General features: G+C 48.8%; 1 protein-coding gene across 2 annotated transcripts in view; it reads left to right on the forward strand.

The window, feature by feature from the left end:
• Nucleotides 1-3987: 3987 nt before the first annotated feature.
• Nucleotides 3988-18309, forward strand: part of CGNL1 (cingulin like 1) — a 192437-nt gene continuing 178115 nt past the window's right edge. Inside the window, exon 1 of one of the 2 annotated variants that reach the window (XM_039469160.2) lies at nucleotides 3988-4062. The gene's annotated coding sequence lies outside the window, so the exon portion shown is untranslated. Of the gene's footprint in view, nucleotides 4063-4401; nucleotides 4643-18309 lie in introns of those variants that run through there. The other variant, XM_074393827.1, reaches the window with a different exon arrangement.

An 18309-nucleotide genomic window follows, 5' to 3' on the forward strand; every position in this document is an offset into this window, starting at 1 on the left:
CATGTGCTATTTTTTTTTTTGTTTTGTTCACTTCCTCCTGTTTCCCTGTATTGTGTGTGTGGTCACACCTTCCAGAAATGCCCTCCACACTGTTACCCATGGGCATCACTACTACTACGACTTTTTTTTTTTGAGATGGAATCTCACTCTTTCACCCCAGGCTGGAGTGCAATGACGTGATCTTGCTCACTGCAACCTCCACCTCCTGGGTTCAAGTGATACTCTTGTCTCAGCCTTGTGAGTAGCTGGGATTAAAGTCATGTACCACCACACCCGGCTATTTTTTTTTGTATTTTTAGTAGAGACGAGGTTTCACCATGTTGGCCAGGCTGATCTCGAACCCCTGACCTCAAGTGATCCACCCGTGTTAGCCTTCCAAAGTGCTGGGATTACAGGTATGAGCCACCGTGCCCGGCCTTGCATTACATCTTCCAAGTGCATGCCATATAAGACCAGTTCCATGATGCAGCCTCCCTCCTGCCACCCTTCCTGTATTCTGTGTCACTACTCAGATGTCAGTAATACTGTAGCACATATGTGAATATTTTTATATCACGCATTTTTATGTACAGAAAATCTGGAGGAGAAAAGAGGTGATTTTTTCCTACTCACCCTCCTGGAAATTTCTCTTTGGCAAGTTGCTGCTGCCATTGGTCCCCCTGCTACACCCCAAATCTTTCTACAGGCTCAAAATCGCAATTAAGGGAGCCAGAGTTACTTAAATAAAAATAAGGAAACAGATGCTTTTCAGAAGTGTTTCCTGGAAATGTTTGCTTTAGGCTGATGTTGGAGAGGCTTGAGCATTGGTCTGGACAATAGGAGCCTGGAAAGCAGAGTCTCTGGTAGCTAATCTCTTCCGCCTCTATCTTTGCCTACAACGGCTGCCCTTATTTTGTCATCAGCAAAATATCTGTATGGGAAGGGAGACGCCTTTTTGACAGTTAACAAATATTTCCTCAGTGCACGCTCTCTACAGATCCTTGAATGGGCCCACGTGACAAGTGGATTAGTGACACCCTCCTTCAGGAGTCCCTCACCCTTGGGCTTCCATGCTGATAGCTCTCAGCTTCCCCTTCCTACCTTGGTTGATGCCCTTGGCTTCCTCCACCCTAAGTGAAGGCACTGCACTCTCCCTCCCTGGCTGCTGGTCCAGCTCTCACTCCCCCCTCACCCTCCACACGGAGGCTGCCCAGAGACACCCCTCCACTCCCCAGCTGCCTGCCGGGGTATTTCCACTGAAAAGTTCCACCATTACTTCATGCTCCACAGAACCTTCAGCAGCTATCCTGAAAAGCAGCCTCTTTCCCTATTGTTCCTATTTCTGATGCTCCAAGGCACCTAGCCTGGAAACCATAGCTTTGTCTTTGCCATTTCCACTCCCTCATTGCACACATCTGGTCACCAAGACATCTAGTGTTCCAGGAAAGAGCCCTTCCCCCTGCCCTTCCCCCTTCCCCGCCCCCTTCCCCTCCCCCTCCCCCTCCCCCTTCCCCTCCCCCTTCCCCCCTTCCCCCTCCCCTTCCCCCTCCCCTTCCCCCTCCCCTTCCTCCTTCCCCTCCCCTTCCCCTCCCCCTTCCCCCTTCCCCTCCCCCTTCCCCCCTTCCCCCTCCCCTTCCTCCTTCCCCTCCCCTTCCCCTCCCCCTTCCCCCTTCCCCTCCCCCTTCCCCCCTTCCCCCTCCCCTTCCTCCTTCCCCTCCCCTTCCCCTCCCCCTTCCCCCTTCCCCTTCCCCCTTCCCTTCCCCCTTCCCCCTCCCCTTTCCCCTCCCCTTTCCCCTCCCCTTTCCCCTCCCCTTCCCCCTCCCCTTCCCCCTTCCCCTCCCCTTCCCCCTTCCCCTCCCCTCCCCCTTCCCTTCCCCCTTCCCCCTCCCCTTCCCCTTCCCTTCCCCCTTCCCTTCCCCCTTCCCCCTCCCCTTCTCCCTCCCCTTTCCCCTCCCCTTCCCCCTTCCCCTCCCCTTCCCCTTCCCTTCCCCCTTCCCCTCCCCTTCCCCCTTCCCCTCCCCTTCCCCTCCCCCTTCCCCCTTCCCTTCCCCCTTCCCCCTTCCCCTCCCCTTCCCCTTCCCTTCCCCCTTCCCCTCCCCTTCCCCCTTCCCCTCCCCTTCCCCTCCCCCTTCCCCCTTCCCTTCCCCCTTCCCCCTTCCCTTCCCCCTTCCCTTCCCCCTTCCCTTCCCTTCCCCCTTCCCTCCCCTTCCCTTCCTCTCCCCTTCCCCTTCCCTTCCCCTTCCCCTCCCCTTCCCCCTCCCTTCCCCCCTCCCTTCCCCCTTCCCTTCCCTCTTCCCCCTTCCCTTCTCCCTTCCCTTCCCCCTTCTCTTTTCCTTTCCCTTCCCCTTTTCTTTCTTCTTTTTTTAAGATAAAGTCTCATTCTGTTACTCAGGCTGGAGTCCAGTGGGGCAGTCACAGCTCGCTGCAGCCTCCACCTCCCAGGCTCAACGGATCACCCACCTCAGCCTCCTGAGTAGCTGGGACTACAGGCACACACCACTATGCCTAGCTAATTTTTGTTATTATTATTATTTTTTTTGTAGAGACAGGGTTTCCCTATGTTGCTCAGACTGATCTTAAATTTCTGTGCTCAAGCAATCCACTGCCTTGGCCTTTATCCCCCTTTCTAGCATGTGCACACTGCCCCAGGCAGCCTCTGCTCAGGAAAGCTGGTCCACCCTCTGGTTGCTGTTCACACACCTGCCACCTTGGCTGTTTTCTCCAACTCATTGTATCTAGACCCGCTAGCTCTAGAATAGCACAATCCCGCTTCCTCCAAAAGACTCCCTTGACCATGCGGCCCGCTTGGGATAAGTAGCATTTTTTTTTCTTTCTTGGCAATAAATCATTATTAGGTTGGAGCAAAAGTTACTGTGGTTTTTCCCCATTGAAACTGCAATTACTTTTGCACCAACCCAATACTTTTTGAAGACCTTTTACATTGTTTTGAATTATTAAATGTTCGAGGGTCTATTTCATTCAATATGTCAGCAAATACGTATTAAGCACAGCTTGGGCCGGGCGAAGTGGCTCATGCCCGTAATGCCAGCACTTTGGGAGGCCAAGGTGGGATGGCGTGGGGGCGGGGGTCACGTGAGAGCCGGAGTTAGATACCAGACTGACCTACGTGGTGAAACCCCATCTCTACTAAAAACACAAAAATTAGCCGGGCGTGGTGGTGCGCGCCTGTAAACCTAGCTACTCGGGAGGCTGAGGCATGAGAATTGCTTGAACCCGGGCGGCGGAGGCTGCAGTGAGCAGTGATCGCGCTACTGCACTCCAGCCTGTGCAAGAGGGAGACTCTGTCTCCAAAAAAAAAGAAGTACAGGTTGTTTTCTCAGGGAATCCTTATAGCTTGGTGGAGTATCCAGCTCTTCATTTTACAGATGAGGAAACGGGTTCGAACTGGTAACACTTTCCCCAAGTCCTCACAGCTAGAGAGGCATGCTGCCGCTTACCCTGGGGTGGGTCTAAACAAGGATCTAAAAACTGGCTTCCAATTCCAGCCCTGCTACCGCCAGCTGTGTGACCTTATGAGATGCCTCACCTTCCTCCTACCGGGCAAGTGGGATTACAATCTAATACCTCCCACCGGTGTCCAGACATAGTCGGTGCTCAATAAACAGGTGTGGGTTTGCTGTGGTAGAAGAGCGCTATCCCTTAAGTTTCTGACAGTGAGGGGGAAAAAGGCTGAGCAGAAGGGAAAGGGGTAAACTGAGCTCGGCGCAGTTGGGATGCGAAATAGCGAGGGCTTCCTGGAGTCCGGGAATTTGGAGAGGCCAAGGCTGCGAGAGAGGGGAGGTGGCAGGACTAGCGGCTCCGGGGACGGGTGAGGTGTCAGCGCGGCCCGGGGCGGGCGGGGGGTGCGGGGGTCCCAGGGGAGCTTCGTCCCGACCGGCCGCGGGCGGATCGAAGGGAGGGTCGGGCCCCCGGCCGGCCGCTGCCCCTCCTCCCGGGAGGGCGGGCGGCGGCTGCGGGGCGGGGCGCGGGCTCACTCGGCCTCCTGGCGGCGCCGCGGCCCCTGCACTCCAGCCGGGCTCTGCTGGCTGCGGCGCGAGCTGTTCGCGGGAGGCAGCGGTGGCGGTGAGTGAGCTCCGGGCGGCAGCGGGGCGGGTGTGCGCCGGGAGCCGGGCTGCGGGGCCGAGGGGCCGCCCAGGGCGGCGGGACCTCCAGGGGCTCGGGCTCCGCCAGGTGCGCGGCGCTCAGTCTGCGCGCCCGCCCTCCGTGTCCGGCGCCGCGCGGGTCCTCGGGCGGGAAGGTGCGACCCGGACTCGCGCGCCGCGCGGCGCCCCACCGAGGGCAGGCGCAGAACCAATGCGGGCGATCCCGGCGGAACCCGCCTCGGAGCGGGGTGGGAGGGAGGAGGATCTGCAGGACTTCCCTTTCGTGAAGAGGGGCTCCCTGCCCTCTCATCCCTGCCAGCACCCTCCGGCTCGAGTGACAGCTGGGGGACACCCACGCGGAGCAGTCCCCGACCTATCCTCTCGTTCCTAAGCCGTCAGTGTGCCCCGCCGGACCATCTATTGGAAAGAAAGGCGCGTGGCCTCTCTCCGGATCCTCCAAGTGAGGCAGATCGTCCCCGAAAGCCCCCGCCTCACTTGGAGCACACATTCTAGCTCTCCCGGGATTTTCCAAGTTGCATCACTGTTTGGCCTCCAGACAGGTACTTGGCTGTCACGATGGAGTTAGTTACACAGGATTTTTGAAACTTTGTATATTTGCTTTGTGTGTTTTCCCTTCACCCGAAGGCAGCTGCTTTCCTAACTCTGCTTATGCCGCTCAAAACGTTGCTCAAAGCTCGCTGGGAATGCTTTTGCGGGCATTGGTTCTCAAACTTGGCCGCACATCTGGAGAGTTTTAACAAATACTGGTGCTTGTGTCCCACTCCCAGAGGGAGTGGATTCGGCTGACCTGGGTCGCAGCCTGGAGAATAGACTTTTTAAAACGCACCAGGTGATTCTCATGTGTAGGCAAGTTTGAAAACCTCACCTTTGGGGGGTTGCTCCCCCCAGCCACTCTTCGTAAGGCTAAAGATCAGTCCTGATCTGGAACTCATCTCAGGCCCTCTTGACTCTTCCCTAATCTACCTCTCGACCTGAAGAACCTGTTGGTGGGTGCTTTCCAACTTTAGACAGCAGATGGTGCCTTTATTGAAGTTCCCTTTGTTTCTGCCTCTCTGTTTACAGTCAATACTTCCGGGCACTTTCTGCCAAGGAGATGGCAGTGTAGGCATTAGAACCAAGGAGTCCTTGCCAGGGTCAAGGTTATAATACAGGGTTGTCCTATCCAGGGAAAACCAATTGATAATTTGACTTGTCATAATCGGAAATAAGTTCAGATTAAAAGGAGAAAAAATACTTTAGGGTTTGGTCAGCTCTTGGAGACCGCCCCTGAGACTCCCCCACGTAGATAATGGAGTTGCATAAATGCGGGGAATTTTTCAAGAAGCCAAAGCTACCAACATCCTTAAGGTTTTGTGGTTATTTGTGTTAATATAGGTGTGTTTTTGTAGATCAAACTTATTCTGGAAGCATGATCAAGCCCTGTAGACGAAACAGTGTATAACATGACACCTCAGACACCTGTCAAATAAATTAAAAAATGATAGAGAAGTAAGAGAAAGGAAAATGTAGCCATGCTTACATTGGCTGAATTAGATCATATATTTTATTAAGAAAATGTGTTTTCGGCCGGGTGCGGTGGCTCACGTCTGTAATCCCAGCACTTTGGGAGGCCGAGGTGGGTGGATCACAAGGTCAAGAGATCGAGACCATCCTGGTTAACATGGTGAAACCCTGTCTCTACTAAAAATACAAAAAATTAGCTGGGCATGGTGGCGCGTGCCTGTATTCCCAGCTACTCAGGAGGCTGAGGCAGGAGAATTGCTCGAACCCAGGAGGCGGAGGTTGCGGTGAGCCGAGATAGCGCCATTGCACTCCAGCCTGGGTAACAAGAGCGAAACTCTGTCTCAAAAAAAACAAAAATAAAACAACAAGAAAATGTGTTTTCACTGCCCTTGTTAGTAATGTGATCGTCTCCAGGGATTTGGTTAATTTACTTTTGTCCCCAAGTATGATGTTTGTATTAGATTTCTACCCTAATATTGCTACCTGGCCACAGTTAGGTAGTTTTTTTTTTTTGTTTTTTTTTTTTGTTTTTTTTTTTTTGAGACGGAGTTTCGCTCTTGTTACCCAGGCTGGAGTGCAATGGCGCGATCTCTGCTCACTGCAACCTCTGCCTGCTGGGTTCAGGCAATTCTCCTGCCTCAGCCTCCTGAGTAGCTGGGATTACGGGCACGCACCACCATGCCCAGCTGATTTTTTGTATTTTTAGTAGAGACGGGGTTTCACCATGTTGACCAGGATGGTCTTGATCTCTTGACCTCGTGATCCACCCGCTTCAGCCTCCCAAAGTGCTGGGATTACAGGCTTGAGCCACTGCGCCCGGCAGTTAGGTAGTTTTAAGTTTTTCTTAAGGGGTGGCCTTCTCTCTCTCTCTCTCTTTCTCTCTCTCTCTCTTTCTCTCTCTCTCTCTCTGTTATTTTGAGACGGAGTTTCACTCTTGTCGCCCAGGCTGGAGTGCAATGGCGAGATCTTGGCTCACAGCAATCTCCACCTCCCTGGTTCAAGTGATTCTACTGCCTCAGCCTCCCAAATAGCTGGGATTACAGTCGCCTGCTACAAGGCCCAGCTACTTTTTTCTATTTTTAGTAGAGACAGGGTTCACCATATTGGCCAGGCTGGTCTCGAACTCCTGATCTCAGGTGATCCACCCACCTCGGCCTCTCAAAAGCGCTGGGATTAACAGGCATGAACCACTGTGCCTGGTCCATATTGTATTTTTATTAGCAGTGGGATGACATCCTTTCAAGATGGCTTGCAGAGGTGAAAGAACACTTATGTTCATTTCTAGCCCCTAATGTAAGTCCAAAGAACATTCATTTTGAAAAATTAAAAAGTGACATAATTTTGCCCACTTGGTTTTCTCTCTTCCCCATCTTCCACTACCATGGCCTGCTGCTTCTGCTGCATTCACTTGCTGGAGGTGTGCACACTGCGGGAGCTGTCTTCACTGGCTTGGCTCTGGCTTGAAATGGAGATTACATAGAGCACATGGTCTCACAGGGTGTCTTCTGGCCCGAATCATCACCCTTTTGGGAGCAAGACCATATGGAAAGTGTTTTCCTTCTGTTTTGTGTGTATGCATGTGCATGTGAGACCATGCCAACAACATGAAGCCATATTATTATTATTATTATTTTTTATTTTTTATTTTTTGAGACGGAGTTTCACTCTTGTTACCCAGGCTGGAGTGCAATGGCGCTATCTCGGCTCACCGCAACCTCCGCCTCCCGGGTTCAGGCAATTCTCCTGCCTCAGCCTCCCGAGTAGCTGGGATTACAGGCACGCGCCACCGTGCCCAGCTAGTTTTTTGTATTTTTAGTAGAGACGGGGTTTTACCATGTTGACCGGGATGGTCTCGATCTCTCGACCTTGTGATCCACCCGGTCCGGCCTCCCAAAGTGCTGGGATTACAGGCGTGGCCACCGCGCCAGGCTATGAAGTCATATTATTAAGTGGTTTGTTAACTTGCAAATCTTGTCTCAATTGGAGAAAAAAAATGCTTTTTGGAGGTGCTGTTGAACTCATGGTGACTGAAAAGTCACACCTCAACAGCAATAGTTACACTGTGAATATAATAATAGGCTCTAACCTCCCTAAAAAAAAGTGTATGTAAATGTGGGCCTAAGCACATTTATTGCAATTTCTCACTTTGGAGTAGCAGCTCTAAAATCCTAAAGTGATTAGAGGAAAATAAGTGAAGAAAAATCTGAAGAAAGAGTTAGTGAGGGACTTTTTCATTTAGGGAAAGGGGATACAGCAGCTAGAAAGACCTTTGGTTTGTGTTAAGAACTGCCGGCCCTGCTGGCTTCCTTTTTTTCCCGTTGTTTAATTTGCTTGTGCTGATGAGTGAGGGAGAGTTAAAGAAATTTCATGGCCTCCTAACTCTTTCCTCCTGAAACCCATTTATCTAAGAGATGCCATTGATCTTTAAAAAATGTCCAACTGATTTTATGGTTTTCCTTTCTTTTCCTCTTCTGATCTCGGCACTAAAGGGTGGTGGCGTGGCTGAGAGGTTGGCATCAGAGCAGAAAAACAAAGTTCAAGGGAAACTGAAAATTGGATGATTTTCTCTGAATGAGCAAGTGCTTACTTTTTTCAGGCCTGTGACATTGCTGTTATCAAGAAACAAGTCATGAAAACCCTGAAAATGGAAAATAAAAAAAAATGGGAATGGGGTGGTGGATGGAAGTGGCACCAGGATTCGCAGACGTTTACCGAGGTGGGAAGCTTGCTGTTTTCAGCTGTGTCCCAGTTTCAGCCCCGTTTACTGCTCTCTCCATGTACCTTCCTCCATCCCTCAAGCCAGTATCCTTGGGGAGATAGTGCTTCATCTGAAATTCACAGTAAGGTGATTTTTTTTGTTGTTGTTTTTGTTTTTTTTTTTTTTTGAGATGGAGTCTCACTCTGTCACCCAGGCTGGAGTGCAGTGCTGTGATCTTGGCTCACTGCAACCTCCGCCTCCTAGGTTCAAGCAATCCTCCTTGCCTTAGCCTCCCGAGTAGCTGGGATTACGGGCACCCAGCACCATGCTCGGTTTATTTTTGTATTTTTAGTAAAGATGGGGGTTCACTATGTTGGCCAGGCTGGTCTTGAACTCCTGACCTCAGGTGATTGCCTGCCTTGGCCTCCCAAAGTGCTGGGATTATAGGGGTGAGCCACCATGCCTGGCCAAACAAAATCTTTTGAAGCCCCTATTACTAGCAAAAGCTATGTATTAAGCAGAGTTGATGGTAAACAGAATAAGGTCCCTGCCTTAAGGAGCCTGAAGTTAGGTGGGGATGTAGAGCATGGGTTGCAATAAGTTAGGAACTTTTCTAATCAAAAGGAACACAGTGGCCTGTGGGATACCGTGGGACACCTGGCTAGGTTCACCTGGGTAGATGCCCCCTCAGTTCATTGGCGCAGCGGGCATAAGGCATGCTTTACTTGGGTTTACGTTAAAGCTTATTCTATTAGGTCCCTCCACCAAAGGACTGATTTTGGATATGTCTGACTCCAGGAGTGGGAAGGGTGCAGGTACCCGTCATGCAGAGAAGAGGTGGGAGGTGGAGGCAGAGACCAGATTCTAGCAGGTGCCTTTTGCTTCTGGAGTCTGCTGAACAAGCATACTTCGGGGGGCAGGGGGTGGTGGGAAGCTCACGGAGCATGTGGCTGGATCCATTTTTGGCACGTTAGTAAGTGGTAACGTAAGCTTAGTAGTGGCTACCTCCACCACGGAGCTGGAAGGAGAATACCAAGTGCAGTGTGAAGGCAGCAGCTGCAGTACTTTCTGGAGCAAGTGGTTTGGTTTGTGTCTATGGCTCCAGCCAATGGGCAGACATTGGTTCCTCATCATACCGTGGTCCCTTTGGATCCAGCTTCCTTGGGTAGACTGAAAACTGGACTTCACACTGTTTTTCCCTTGGGAAGGTGGTTTCCAAATAGCTGACCCATAGGGCTAATAACCTCATGGTTATAAGAATAGCTATTATTTGTTTATTGACTGCCTGTCAAGTGCCAGGTAGCACACTCAGCACTTTGCTTTCATTGCTGTAAACCCTTAACATTCCTGAGAGGCAGGTGGCAGTGACCTCATTTTACAGATGAGGAAACTGAGGCGCAAGGAGGTGCTGAATCCTGGAGAGGGGCATAGTGCTTTACAGTGGCAAAGTTCTCATATCTGTAATCTCAGCACTTTGGGAGGCCAAGGCACGTGGATCGCTTGAGCCCAGGAGGTCAAGACCAGCCTGGACAACATGGTGAAATGCTGCCTCTACAAACAATATAGAAATTAGCCTGGTGTGGTGGCGCGTGCCTGTGGTGCCAGCTACTCCAGAGGTTGAGATGGAGGATGGCTTGAGCCTAGGAGGTTGAAGCTGCAGTGAACCATGATCGTGCCACTGTACTCCAGCCTGGGTGACAGAGTGAGACCCTGTCTTTAACAAAGTGAAAATGGCAGAGTTGAAGCTGGAGAGTACTCTGGTCTGTCTGAATAAAGAGCTAAGTTCTTTGTACGGCTTCTTGCTCCTCTTAAGCTGAGCTGATTAAGAAATTGTGTTCTCAGTGCCTTGCTTATTTTTTAACATCACGGTCTCCTTAAGTCTCAGTTGAGTTACTATTTTCCTCTACCTCATCTAGTAGAGGAAAATAGTAACTCAATTCAGACCTTCCTCTACTAGATGAGGTAGAGGAAAATAGTAACTCAATTCAGACCTAAGGAGAAGGTATTACACTCAAGACCATTGCAGTCTTGTGATTCCAAGGGAAATTTTATGGACTGCTGCTTTTCTAGGTGTCTTAAAAAAGAGGGTAAATTAGGCTGTCCAGAAAGGCTTGAACAGGTCCCACATCCTAGATAGAGAGACGTGATTTCCACCTTTCTTGAAGTTCTGGAAACCTCTTAGTTTCTGTAGATAATTGGTTGTTGGGTAGGAGATTAAAAACAAAATTCAGCGTTGGGCATTCTGGAGTAAAACAGACCTGTGCACGTCCAATTCTTGTTTATGAAGCCCTTGCAACAGAAAGAAAACTTCGCTGCATAGTAATTACCTCAAGTTCTTAAAATTACAGGTAGTAAGGGCTTAGAGGCCATATGGAGTTATAATTAGAGATGAGTTTGAAACAGGGTTAGTGAATGAATGTCATTACTACAATGGACACTAGCTGAATATTTCAACCTGAGAAGGCTCAGCTCCAGGGAACATTTCTAGGGACTTACTGGAGGGTCGTCATGGAGTTAGAGTGTTTGGGATTAGTGCACAGAGCATGTGTTATGAACATGAAATATTTCTGCCAGCCTGGCCAGAGGCCTCTTTGTTTACAAGGCAGAGTTTCTTCCCTGCTGCCCAATCACAGGGATTGCTGCTTTGCTTTGGTAGAGTACGTAATTGTTGAGGTCATTCATTGCTTTGTAGTGTTTTAGGTCTGTAAAGCTCCTTGATTATTAATAATCTTTCCCTGTTACTTAACTCTTTGCTGGAGGATTGAGGTAAGGTGACCTCTAGTTTTTTCCTCAAGAATTCTCGTTTTTTATCTCTTCCCTTAGTTTTCTATCTTAGTGTTTCATTGCATTCAGAACAGGCCCTCTGCTTTCCGTTGCAAATTTATAGTCCACATAGAGAAGAGGAATGACTGTGACCAGGACTTGCCAGGAATCCTGTGATGGGAGTGTTGTTAGTCCCATTTTCCAAGTGAGGACTCCCTCCTCTGTAAGCCTGGGAGTTTGGGGATTCCAGCCTGGACTGTCAGATTGGCAACACTGGGTCTTTCCACCACCCGCCCCCCACAGATGGAATCTCCCTCTGTTACCGAGTATGGAGTGCGGTGGCACAGTCTTGGCTCACTGCAACCTCTGCCTCCTGGGTTCAAGGGATTCTCCTGCCTCAGCCTCCCAAGTAGTTTGGACTACGGGTGTGTGCCACCACACCCAGCTACTTTCTGTATTTTTAGGAGAGACAGGGATTCACCGTATCGGCCAGGCTGTTCTTGAACTCTTGACTTCGTGATTCACCCACTCAGCCTCCCAAAGTGCTGGGATTACAGGCCTGAGTCACCATGCCTGGCCCACTGGAGCTCTTTTGACTTGATTACAAAAGAAAAAGAAATGGCCCAGTTTGCAAAGTCTTAAAGAGTTTCTAGTATATCATATGAGCTAATACATATCCTTGAACTTTATGGTAGCTGATAGGCTGAAAAGAAGGTTTAATTCCCCACTTTTTTTTTTGCCTATGTGGTTTTTATCTTCCTTTCTGTAAACAGTGACTGACTCAGAATTACACAGCAGCAGCTGAAAAGTTGATTAGCCTCTCTCTCCTTGCCCTAGTCAAGTATCAAAAACCTGGACCATTCACTTACAGTGGTGATTACTGTGAAAGCTTTAGGTGCTAGAGAGGACCTGATTAAGAAAGGAGAGATAAGAGAGAGGGAAAATAGCTTGCAAAGGGATTGGAGGGTGGAGTTTAACAAATTTAAGATTTCTTCCTTTCTTTCCATCTTTATTTATTTATTTCTTTTGAGACAGAATCTCACTCCACTGGCTGGAGTACAGTGGTGTGATCACAGCTCACTGCAGCCTCAACCTCCCAGGCTCAGGCTGAAGCGATCCTCCCACTTTAGCCTCTGCAGGAGCTGGGACCACAGGCGCAGCCTGTTATACCTGGCTAATTTGTGTGTGTTTTGTAGAAATGGGGTTTTGCCATGAGATTGGTCTCTCCTGAGCTGAAGCCATCCACCCACCTAGGTATCTCAAAGTGCTGGGATTATAGGCGTGAGCCACCGTGCCCAGCCCAAATTTAAGATTTCTTTTGGCCGGGCGCGGTGGCTCAAGCCTGTAATCCAAGCACTTTGGGAGGCTGAGGCGGGTGGATCATGAGGTCGAAAGATCAAGACCATCCTGGTCAACATGGTGAAACCCCGTCTCTACTAAAAATACAAAAAAACTAGCTGGGTGTGGTGGCGTGTGCCTGTAATCCCAGCTACTTAGGAGGCTGAGGCAGGAGAATTGCCTGAGCCCAGGAGGCGGAGGTTGCGGTGAGCCGAGATAGCGCCATTGCACTCCAGCCTGGGTAATAATTAAGAGCGAAACTCCGTCTCAAAAAAAAAAAAAAAAAAAAAAAGATTTCTTTTACTTTTGAGTTTCAGGTTTGGGGCTTAAATGCCTTTGCTTCAGATGTGGCCAGACTAGCTCAGCCCTAATAGTGGGTGCTGCTCGGGGGCCACCTATAAGCTTTGGGGAGTAGGGTGGGATGGGAGGAGGCGGTAGGGCGAGGGGAGAGGGGAAATAGTGGGTAGGAGGTAAGACCCACCAGTTAGCTGATTCTCCAGGCCTGGCTTGCTCACGGCATGACTGCTTCTCCCTGCAGGCCTGAGTCCAACTTTCTGAGTGTGAGGCAGCTGGGTGGGGTACAAAAGAGGGAGAGAGTTGCCAGACACTTTCCAGCAGACCTGCCCAAGATCAGTAATTTTCATAATACGAAATGCTTCCCGAGTGTTTGCCTCCAGCCCTGTCCTAGAGCTTTTAGCGTAGAAATTCTGTGGGGTAGGTACAATCATAAACCCATATTACAGGGGAGAGAAACAAGGCCGTGGGAAATTGGGTAGCTTGTCAAAGTGCTGAAATCCAGGTTCAAACCCTTGCGGTCCAGCTCTGAGCTATGCTAACAACTACCCTCTCTCTAAACACAGAGTCCTAGCTGCTGTTTCTGCTCTTCTTTCTTTGCTTGAACTCACCCACTCATTCATTTCTTCAACAAATTAATGATGGCTTGTATATGCCTTCATCTTAGCAGTGAGAAGAACATTCAGTTTATGTGTCTGAATTCTCATAAACTTGCTTTTGTTTTTTCTTTTTCATTTTGGAATTCCCATAAACTTTCAAACAAACCTTTAAGAGACAAGATATCTTTACTGACGTTGTATGCCTGGTGTCTGGCAGAAAATAGGTGCTCAATCAAAGGAAGAAAGACACTTTTGAAACTTGACATCCTTGTATTTCCTCTGTCTCTAGCAGCCACAGTGATTGCTAATCAGAAAAACAGACAATCCTTAAGGAGTGAAGAGTATGTGGGAAGTGTTTTGCAAAAATAACAGGAGAGAATTTTTGATAAAAGCATGCTATTTTCTATGCGTTTCAAGTTCTCGTGGCGAATCATTTTTTGCTTGTTTGCTTAAAGCATTTATTATTTCAAAGGCATCCCTACACGCAGCTTGCAGACTACTGAGTGAGTAAAGGAGTCCCTTCAGACTTCCAGGTATTGTTAGGGGCTGCTCTTATCATCAGGGTCTGCAGAACATATTTCCTTTGCAGTTGAGGACCAAATACCTGGTAGGGTTTAAGTCTATCATCCATTTTCCTAGGATGAGGCACAGTTTAACATTTAAATACATGAGCCAGTAAAAATTAGTTCCACCTTTGGCTGGGTGAAGTGGCTCATGCCTGTAATCCTAGTGCTTTGGGAGTCTGAGGCAGGCAGATCACTTGGGGTCAGGAGTTCAAGACCAGCCTAGCCCACATGGTGGAACCCTGTCCCTACTAAAAATACAAAAAATTAGCTGGGTATGGGGGCACATGCCTGTACTCCCAGCTTCACTTGAACCCAGGAGGCGGAGATTAGAGTGAGCTGAGATCGTGCCATTGCACTCCAGCCTGGGTGACAGAAAAAAAAGAAAGTAGTTTCATCTCCTGTATTTTAATTCATTCTTTTCACTGTGGGATGAAGAAGGGTCTCACTTATTGGATTGGAAGCTCTATTTGATGATCACTAGGAGTGATGTCTCTTTGGTTCCTCTTCCATTTCAGGTTTGTTTCCTCATCTGTAAAACAGATATAATGCCTACTGCATACAGTCAAGCCACACCTCTTTGACATAGTATGGCGGTTCTCAAACAGGCCCCCTCTCACCCACCTCGGGGTACATTTGACAATATCTGCAGACATTCTTGGTAGTTATGACTGCGGTGGTGATGGCTCCTGCCATCTAATGAGTCAAGGCCAGGGATGCTGCTAATTATCACTCAATTTAGAGGACAGCCCCCAACAAGAATTACCTGGCTTAAAATGTCAGTACAGCCAAGGCTAAGTGGTAGTGGTAGCTCTTTTTTTTGCAGCGGGGGTAGGGAGGACAGAGTCTTGCTCTGTCACCCACGCTGGAGTGCATGGTGTGATCTTGGCTCACTGCAACCTCTGCCGGCCGAATCCAGGCGATTTTCCTGTCTTAGCTTCTGGAGTAGCTGGGATTACAGGCACCTGCCACCACCACACCTGGCTAATTTTTGTATTTTTAGTAGAGACGGGGTTTCACCATATTGGTCAGTCTGGTCTTGAACTCCTGAGCTTGTGATCTACCTGCCTTGGCCTCCCCAGGTGCTGGGATTATAGGTGTGAGCCACCACGCTGGGTCTGCACTGGTAGCTCTTTTCTAAGGGAGCTATTGGCCAGGGACAGAGATCCTCCTTTCTTAAGTAGAGTGGAAAGAATGGAATTTAACCTCTTATTGATGCCTCTGGGTTACCCCACAGGTGCCCCTTAGGTGGGAGCAGCTCCTTTTCTCTCCATTAAGCATGCCTTAACTTCATTTGAAACTTGCTTGCATCATTTACATATAAATAGCCATGCTAAAACCAGTGAAACTGCTTAGCTTCTCTGGGTGGTTAAACCCAATCCCTGAGGAGGACATCGGTGGAGTAGGGGCTGCGTTGCTACAGACCTGTGAGCCTCGCTTTTCTCCCCTGTTAAAGGATAGGCAGGTAACTCTGTCACCCTCCCATCTCATCCTTTTGCTCCGATCTGCACATGTGAAACTAGCTGTATGCATGTGAATGTGTTAGTGTGATTCCGAAGGTATGCCTTTTGAAGGAGTTAAAAAAATTTTTTTTAATTTATATATATATGTATAAATAAAAAATTAAATTTATTTATATATAATTTATTTTTATATATGCATATGTCTTTAAATATATATACATATGTGTGTGTGTGTGTATATATATATATATATATATACATATATATATATATATTTAAAGATGGGGTTTCACCATGTTGGTCAGGCTGGTCTTGAACTCCTGACCTCAGGTGATCCGCCCGCCTTGGCCTCCAAAGTGCTTGGATTACAGGTATGAGCCATCGTGCCCGGCCCTTGAAGGAGTTTTTCCGGGGCTGCAGTTCACAGGTGATCACTCACTCAAGGACACTAAAAATGATTAGGGGTCAACAGTCAAAGAATGTCTGTGTTACCAGCATAGTACTAGGCCCTCCAAACAGTTCCCGAAGCAGTGTGGCCCAGTGGTTGACTGCATGAGGTCAGCCACTCACAGCTGCTCCGTGTGCGACCTTTGGTGCTTCCCATACTTGTTGTGTGACCCTGGGTTAGCTACTTGACCTCGTGGCATCTCAGTTTCCTCACCTGTAGAATGAGGATGACAGTCAGGACGGTAACACCCAGCTGAAGATGGGTGTGAGGCTTCAGTGACTTGTCCTTGTGAGGTGTGCCGGGAAGATGGGATCTCAGCTCAACCAGTGAGTTGCTCTTAGTAAAATAATATTTGATGTTGACTTGTAGCATGTGTATTTTTACTCAGGTGAAGAGATTGCTCCTGATTTGGGAGCTGAAAAAGGATCTTTCTGGTTCTTGGGATTTTTTTTTTTTTTTTTTGGTGGTAAAATACAGCATAAAATCCCATTTTAGCCAATTTAAAGCATACAATGCAGTGACACTAAGTACATTCAGTGTACATTGAATGTACAGTGAACATTAAGTACAGTGTTGTGCAACCATCGCCACTAATTCCAAAACATATTCATCCCCCTTAATGGAAACCCTGGACCCTTTGAGCAGTCACTCCACATTCTCCCTTCCCCCAGCCACTCCCTCCTCACTAGCCTACTCATCTATTTTCTGTTCCTGTGGAACTGCCTAGTCTGGATATTTCATATAAATTTCATGCACTAGATGGCCTTTTGCGTCTGGCTTCTTTCACTTAGCACAGTGTTTTCAAGGTGTCGGCTGTGTGTTGTCACGTGCACCAGCATTTTACCGCTTTTTACCTGGTGTCTCCTTTGCAGAGCACCCCAGGCCTCAGTTTGATCAGGTCTGTGCTTCTCTCAAGTCGTGCTCTCTTTTCAAGTTTTAAAGTGTCTTTCTTCATTGATTTTGATCATTCTTGACCAACCTTATTTTTTCCACTTTTCCCATCCAGTGCCTCTAATGACCCTTGAAATGAATATGGAACGAAGCTCTCATGCCAGGTTCTTGGTGCCGGGAAATAGGTCTTATTAGGTATTTTGCTTCTGCAGAAGAAATAGCAGCAGGAGCACACATGGGGGCCCCGAGTGGTGCTTCATTTCCCCATGACTGCGTGACAGGTTTTAAAAACAAGTGTCTGGAAAACACCACCAGGCCCCTTTTATTCATCGGTTTAAAAGCTTCCCACAATGAGAAGTGGCCCTCAATTAAGTCGTTTAATAAAAACCTCACTCTGTTTTAAAGCATTCTTGGGAAGTGTTTACATTTGACGCCACTGCAGGCTTCTAAATGAGGAGCTGTGGAGTGAGTGATCCTTAACCTGTGACTTTAATAATATCCTTTGCTTTAGATTTCCAGGTGGAGGCCTGGGCCAGATTTGTGGCTTGTCATTGACCCAGACTGGGTTCAGAGATGGGGGTTGGGCAGGGGGGTAGAGGACATTCTTGGCTATGTCCCTGCCCCCTCCCCAGCTGCCACTACTAGAAGATTCAGAGAGGCTGAAAGCCACATAGATATGTAAAGCCAGCTCCTTGGAGAGAGACTGGACTGCAAGGAAGTGAAGCATTTCCCTACCTGGGAAGGGTGGTTACCCTGTCCCACTTCTGACCTTATCTGCAGTGTAGGGGGCCTCAGTGGGCAGAGATGAAAGCATTCAGGAGAGCATCGAGAGGCTCCTGAGATTGTGGGGACTTAGGGCCTGAGAGTTAGAAGAGGCTCTACTTTTTTCTCGGGTTCTAGAGAGGTGAGTAGGCCTGGAGAGGCGGAAGCAGCCTGCTTTAGCTTCAGGGAAAACTGGAGGTGGCATTAGAGGATTCCTGGGAAAAGCTAAAATAAAGTCTAGGGTGGTCTTTCCTTTGGGTTGCTTTTCTGAGGACCCTCATTGTACTGGGCGAGGACAGGAGGGTGAGAGGAGCCTCGAGCTGCTCGCACAGACTGGGGTTTTGTAGAGGCTGCAGAGGTGGGTGGTTAGCAGCCTGGATCCTGGGCCTGGACTGCCTGGGGCTGAATCCCGGGCTCCGGAGTTCTGTTCTATGAATTCTTGTGTGTCCAGGGCTGGGAGCAGTATCTGCAGAGGGAGCTGTAGCCGTGTGTGCTTTCACAACTGTACTTCGTTTTGGTGAGTTCCTGGTTAGAATCCTAGAAATGCTTCTCGTTATCAGAGCTGATTTGCCTCTATACCTGGCAGCCTTGTGCAATCCCTGTGACGGGGTGACGTCACTGGACTCGGAAGAAAACATGACTCGCAGATGGAGAAATTATGCTTGGCAAATCTATCAAAGCTATCTGAGGGAGAGAATAAATGTGGGAAGAAGGACAAACCAGTGGACAGAGATTTTATTTAGACTTCAAAAGATCATTGGAAAGGCTTCATGGCCAAGGCTCTTAGCTGTGTGTCTCCCATGACTTTCTGAGTGGAGGTGAAGGTAAGCAGGCGAGTGGTTGAAACTTGTCTTTTTCATTGTTTTCCTGAGGAGGAATCTTCA

This window comes from Saimiri boliviensis, chromosome 2 (genome assembly GCF_048565385.1).
Source record: "Saimiri boliviensis isolate mSaiBol1 chromosome 2, mSaiBol1.pri, whole genome shotgun sequence".
NCBI lineage: Eukaryota > Metazoa > Chordata > Mammalia > Primates > Cebidae > Saimiri > Saimiri boliviensis.